Source organism: Podarcis liolepis (assembly GCF_965112155.1).
Source record: "Podarcis liolepis genome assembly, chromosome: 6".
Taxonomy (NCBI): domain Eukaryota; kingdom Metazoa; phylum Chordata; class Lepidosauria; order Squamata; family Lacertidae; genus Podarcis; species Podarcis liolepis.
Genome location: NC_139559.1, coordinates 93,530,838 through 93,536,499, shown reverse-complemented (window position 1 = coordinate 93,536,499; position 5,662 = coordinate 93,530,838). Strand labels below are relative to the sequence as shown.

Genomic DNA, 5,662 nt, shown 5'->3' with positions numbered 1-5,662 from the left:
TAACAAAATTCTTGCTGCAGTTGTGGCATACAAAAATAATTTAACATCTTTTGGGGGCAATTCCAAACCTGTTATTCCAAGAAGAAAGGCCTCTGGTTTCTTTATAAATGTATATTTCAACATTTTTTTCAATTATAAATCTTTTCCCAGAAGTCTTTCGCCTTGGGGCTGGTCCACCACATATGATAGAAGGTACCTTCTTTTTCTTTACATTTCCAGCAATGGTTATCACAATTATGATAAATCTTTGCTAATTTAACAGGGGTCAGATACGATCTATACATCATTTTCATTATGTGTTCCTTTAGTACAGTACATGCAGTGAACTTGACCCCTTTCTTCCACAATCTTTCCCAATCCTCAAACATTATGTTATGTCCTACATGTCTTGCCCAATCTATCATCACTGATTTAACTTGTTCATCCTTTGTATGCCACTCTAACCATGGGAAATGTAGTGTTTTCACACACACACACCCCACCCCAATGTTGCAGGGGGCATTCTCTGGGTGTTTGGTGCTGCTTTGGAGTGAATCAGATGACATTGGACCTTTGGAGAAATCGTGACCCTGTGGGTTAGGTCCTGAAGCCTCATAAGGGGGGGGGCGCACCATAAAACATGGGGGTTTCACTGCCATGGATCACAAAACGGCTGCTGTTTTGTGCAAAGCTGGTAGATTGAGAAACTTGTATTTTATTTTTATTTTTAAAAAGATAAACTAAAGGTGTGTGCTTACAGGTCAACAGATACCAGTGTGCATGCCCATTATGACCTCAGGCAAGAATCAAGAAAATACAGGTGGTCCCTCTTAACTGACATTCTGAACTGAACAGAACTGAAGGGAGGGGCTGGTTCTGGAGCCAAGCTGTTTAGATTGGGTTTGGGTGGATGCGAAGAGGATGCCTCCAACTTCTTGGGCTTTGCTTCTCAACTTATTCTGCCTTCTGGGACCCCCCAGCCCAAGACCAACCACCTCTTGGATAGGTGAGCATGCAGATATTTTGGAATGTGAGTGTGGGGCAGGATGACCGCGTATGAAAGCTCCTTTGAGCACAAGTGCTGGCCCCCCTTTTCTCTCCCATGGAGGCCCTGAACTGGCCAGCTCCTTGTTCAGGGCCTCCAAGGGAGAGAAAAGGGAACCTCAGTTACTCTTTGCCTTCTGAGGACAATGTCTCACTCCCAGAGCCCCAAGACTTACGGCTCCTGCTCTATCAGCCTCAGGACATCCAAGGGATCATGAGCAAAGCACACAAGCCCTGCCCGCCAGATGTGAAGCACTCTCCTGAGAGAATTTGGGTTTTTTAACTGGCTGAACAGAGTTTCAGCCCTTGGGGAATTTGATTTCTTAAACATACACCTTCCCCTTCCTTGTGTCCCTGGGGAGAAAAGCCAATCCTGCTTTCTTCCTTTGGTAATTTAATCAGAGGAAATAACTCTTTCAGTGGTCTAATAGATTTGCTGAATCATGAATTCTGTACATGCACAGAGGCTATACCTCTTGAAACCCCAAAGATGGGCAAGATGGGGCATTTCTCTCCACCTGGCTCCACCGGATATTGCTGATGGCCAATGAAAGCCCAAGTAGGGATTCCTAGTGGGGGATGTTGCTGTGGTATAGTGGAGGAGCAGGGCCAGGAGGCTAACTTGGACACCTGAGAACACAAAAAAGCAGCAGCAAAACAACTACATGTTTCCTTTTAAATGGGCCTTCCTGCTGAGTGTAAAGCATAGATCCTCATTTTTTAAGGGAAAAGGGAGAGAAGGCTTCTCCCAAAGTGTTAGAAGGCCACAAATAATGTAACAATAGAACAAAACAAATGTGCCGTTTCATGTGATACAGAATCCTATGTGCAAATCTGTTAGATTGAGAAATTTGTACTAAATAAGAAAAAAAAATTAAAGGTGTGTGCTTGCAGGTAAACAGATTGGAGATTTTCTGCAAGATCTTGTGAGATCTCATTGAAGTCTTGCAAGATGCCTAGGAGAGCAAAATATGTATTGAGATTTGGGAGAGATCTTGCATGCTCTTTCAGGGACCAAAGCCATCACTGCTGCAGCGCCAAAGGCAGGTGGCTAAGGGGTGGTGAGTGTCCCACGGGGCGAAATGGGATGTACCCCCCCCCTCAAGCTCAGGATTCCAGAACTAACAACTGTCAGTTGGGAGGGATGGAAGGCAAGGACCCACAGCCCAGGTGGGGCTCGCTAGCTTGGGGAGGAGGTGTGTGATTCCTCAGCTGGAGTAGATGCAGGACAGTTGAGGCTCACATGCCTCATCACCGCAGAAGCTATAACTGGAAAGCTGTCCTGGCCAGGCCTGTGTCCTTTGGCTCCAGTTGGGAGTGAAACGGATGATGTCTGATTTTTGGCGAAATATTTTTTTTAAAAAAATTATGATTTTCAAGTTTATACATTTCAATAATTTTGCAGTCATTTTAACATTTCAAAACTTGACTTCCTTCCCCCTCTTTCTGCAGTTCCTTAAATTGATTCTTCATATCTTATGCATATCCAAATTACCTCAATTTCATCATTTATGCATCTGCTTTAAATATATAATCTTATTAAACTGCAGGTTATTCCAATAATCCTGCCAATGTTCTTATCTGTTTACAGTTTGTAACTATTCATTAAACCATTTCCGTTCTTTAATAAAAAGTTTGTTCTCTTGCTCCTAGAAACGGTCAGCGTGTGACAGAGGCCACATCCTGGGAACGGTTTGACTGGCCACCTAAACCAGGTGAGGGCAGCCAAGGAGTCTCAAATGCTCAGGAACTTCCCCTGTGTGCAAAGACGGGCTCCAGCAGATTGAGCGGACAAGACCAAGCGTGGGCCCAGTGGTCAAGAAGGTGGTTTCTGCAATGCTGTGGAGGGAAGTGAGGGGCAGATGGGGCTCATCCACCTATAAAGATAGCCCATCGAAGAGAAGGAAAACTCTGATCCTAATTTGCCTTGCGGGATATCTTTGGGAGCTGAAAAGGCTAAGGAGTAAACCCTACACAAATCTGGAGTGGAGTCCCTCAGGCGGTTGTGTGGCGCCGTTTACAACCCCTTCTGACAACTCCTGCAGCCCAACTGATGCCTAACTCTGCTTTCCTTGGAGACACATCTGCAAGCCCAGGACCTCCAGACACACTGCCCAGTCTTGCTCCCTGGAGAGGTCACTTTGGGACTGCTGACACCGTTGCTTGACTTTTGACCTCACCCCTGGAGGCGCACTCCATTGCTTCTCAAGACAGACAAAAGACAACATTAAAAAACTATTTGAAAGAATTTTATTTCATTCAAAAAAGACAATCTGGCATGTGATTAGGACAGTGGTTTTCAGACAACGGGTGACACGTTTATTGATCCAGTTTGGAAGTCTCTGTCTTGTCTTCGCACATGCGCAGTTCCATCTAGGAGCAACAACAAGGGAAGGAGCCAAACTGTTGACTCCTGCAGCGAGACTCGGGATTTCCACTCATGCTCACAAACGTAGGAAAAAGCACCGCCTAGGATAAAAGGATGATCACAGAATAGCATGTTTGTAAAGGAACTTGATTAGAATAATAATGATGATGATGATTTTTATTTCATTTTTCTATTTGGGTTTGTGGGGAAGGGGGGGACTGGGTCTTGGTGGGGAGGGAGATCTGTGCTGGAGTTGCTGGCCTCACTGCTGTCGCTGCCCGGAAGAGAGAAGAAGAGAAAATATTTTTAATCTTTCCATTTCTTATTATGTTGACAACCCATCTTTCCTTCAAGGATCTCCAGATGGCTTACGCTATTCTCCCTTTCTTTAATTATATTTACTTCCTCATTCCGTTTCTCTTCCAATATCTCTTCCACCTCCTCCTCGCAGACCAGGGGGTGGATTTTAGGGGCACGACAGCAGGAGGCCAGCAGCTCGCACAGCCTGCCACACTGGCCATTCTCTCTTTCAACAGCCTTGGAGAACAACTGAGTAGGCATCTAGAGCGTCAACTGAACAGGCATGTGGATCAGCTAGTCACTGGGCACAGTCTATTCTTTTGGAGGGGGCTTTCCCCAGTTTCCATTTATAAGAAGTTTGAAAGGTTGCCTCTTTATAAAGTCTGTTTCCTTGTGACGAGAGACCACCCTGGAGACTCAGTGTTTTTGAAATATATCAAGGTAAAGGGACTCCTGACCATTAGGTCCAGTCGTGGCCGACTCTGGGGTTGCAGCGCTCATCTCGCTTTATTGGCGGACCGGTCATGAACAGCTTCCGGGTCATGTGGCCAGCATGACTAAGCTGCTTCTGAACCAGAGCAGCGCACGGAAACGCCCTTTACCTTCCCGCCGGAGCATTACCTATTTATCTACTTGCCCTTTGACGTGCTTTTGAACTGCTAGGTTGGCAGGAGCAGGGACCGAGCAACGGGAGTTCACTCCGTCGTGGGGATTCGAACCGCCGACCTTCTGATAGGCAAGTCCTAGGCTCTGTGGTTTAACCCACAGCGCCACCCGCATCCCTATTATTTATTTATTTAGATACTTGGGTTTTGGGCGAAGGGAGAACTGGGTCTTGGAGCGGGGTAGAGCTGTACTGGAGCTGCTGGCCTCACTGCTATCACTGCCTGAAGAGAAATGAAGAGAAAAGATTCTTAATTTTTTCATTAATTATTACATTGATGGCCCATCTTTCCTGCAAGGATCTCCAGGTGGCTTGCGTTATTCTCCCTTCCTCCCTTCCTCATCCCATCCCTGAACTCTTCTTGAATGAGGGAGCTGCCTCCCCCCACCCTCAGTGATCCAGATTCTCTCTGGCCTCCCTGTTCCTCCTGAACAAAGATCAACACTCACCATTGGTAGTAGCATCTGTGGTATCCATCCTCTGGTCCCTTGGCCTTACGTAGATCGTTCTCACCTTTACCCTTCTTTCCTTTCCATCCTTCATTACACTCACTGTGTCCTCCTCCTCACAGACCAGGGGATGGATTTTTGTGGCACGACAGCAGGAGACCAGCAGCTCACCCAGCCTTCTCAGACTGCAGAATCTAGGGAAGAAGAGGGAAAATAGTCAGGAAATGGGTTCTAGATGCTTCCTTGATACTCTTTATCTGGCAGATAAACCTACTTTCAGAAACCTCTCATGGCGATTGCAGCAAGCAGCTGAAACCAGAGAGGAGGGCATCTTGTCAAGAGACCCTCCAGAACTGGGAGATCCCTTTCTTGTGGTGATGCCCGCAAGGGAGAAGGCAAGCCATTTCCCTCAAAGGATCTAAGAGGGTCCTGAGGTCAATCTTTAAAAATTAATCTAACCATGATATGGTTCCTTATATATCTGAATCTTGAGGGATAGCAAATGAAGCAAAATGCAGGAAGAATGAGAGATCCTACGTATACACGAGATGAATAAATTTTCATTTCTCAGAAAACACAATTCACACCAACAACCTATTTTCTTTGAACTATCCTCAAATAGTTGCTCTTCCCAAAGTTGTCAGCCAAGTCTGTCAGCCGGAGAACGTGTCACAATGGAGGACATGACACCGTCACTTTAGCTACCTGGCTTTACAAGGGACATGGCTCCCTTTAATGTTCATTTTTAAAAATATATATTTTAGTGGGTTAAGCAGTTTTGCTTTGTTTATTTTAAAAAGTTCGATACCTCTTCCTTTTCATGTAGCACAGTGATTTGGGCATTCTACTTACGCTTTA

The 5,662-nt window shown here is 45.6% G+C and overlaps 1 long non-coding RNA gene across 1 annotated transcript; it reads left to right on the top strand.

Moving 5' to 3' along the window:
* Positions 1-654: 654 nt before the first annotated feature.
* On the top strand, positions 655-3,571 carry LOC310709843. The gene is made up of 2 exons (XR_014527684.1): positions 655-985; positions 2,677-3,571. It is a non-coding gene; the product is annotated as an uncharacterized lncRNA (long non-coding RNA).
* Positions 3,572-5,662: the final 2,091 nt, after the last annotated feature.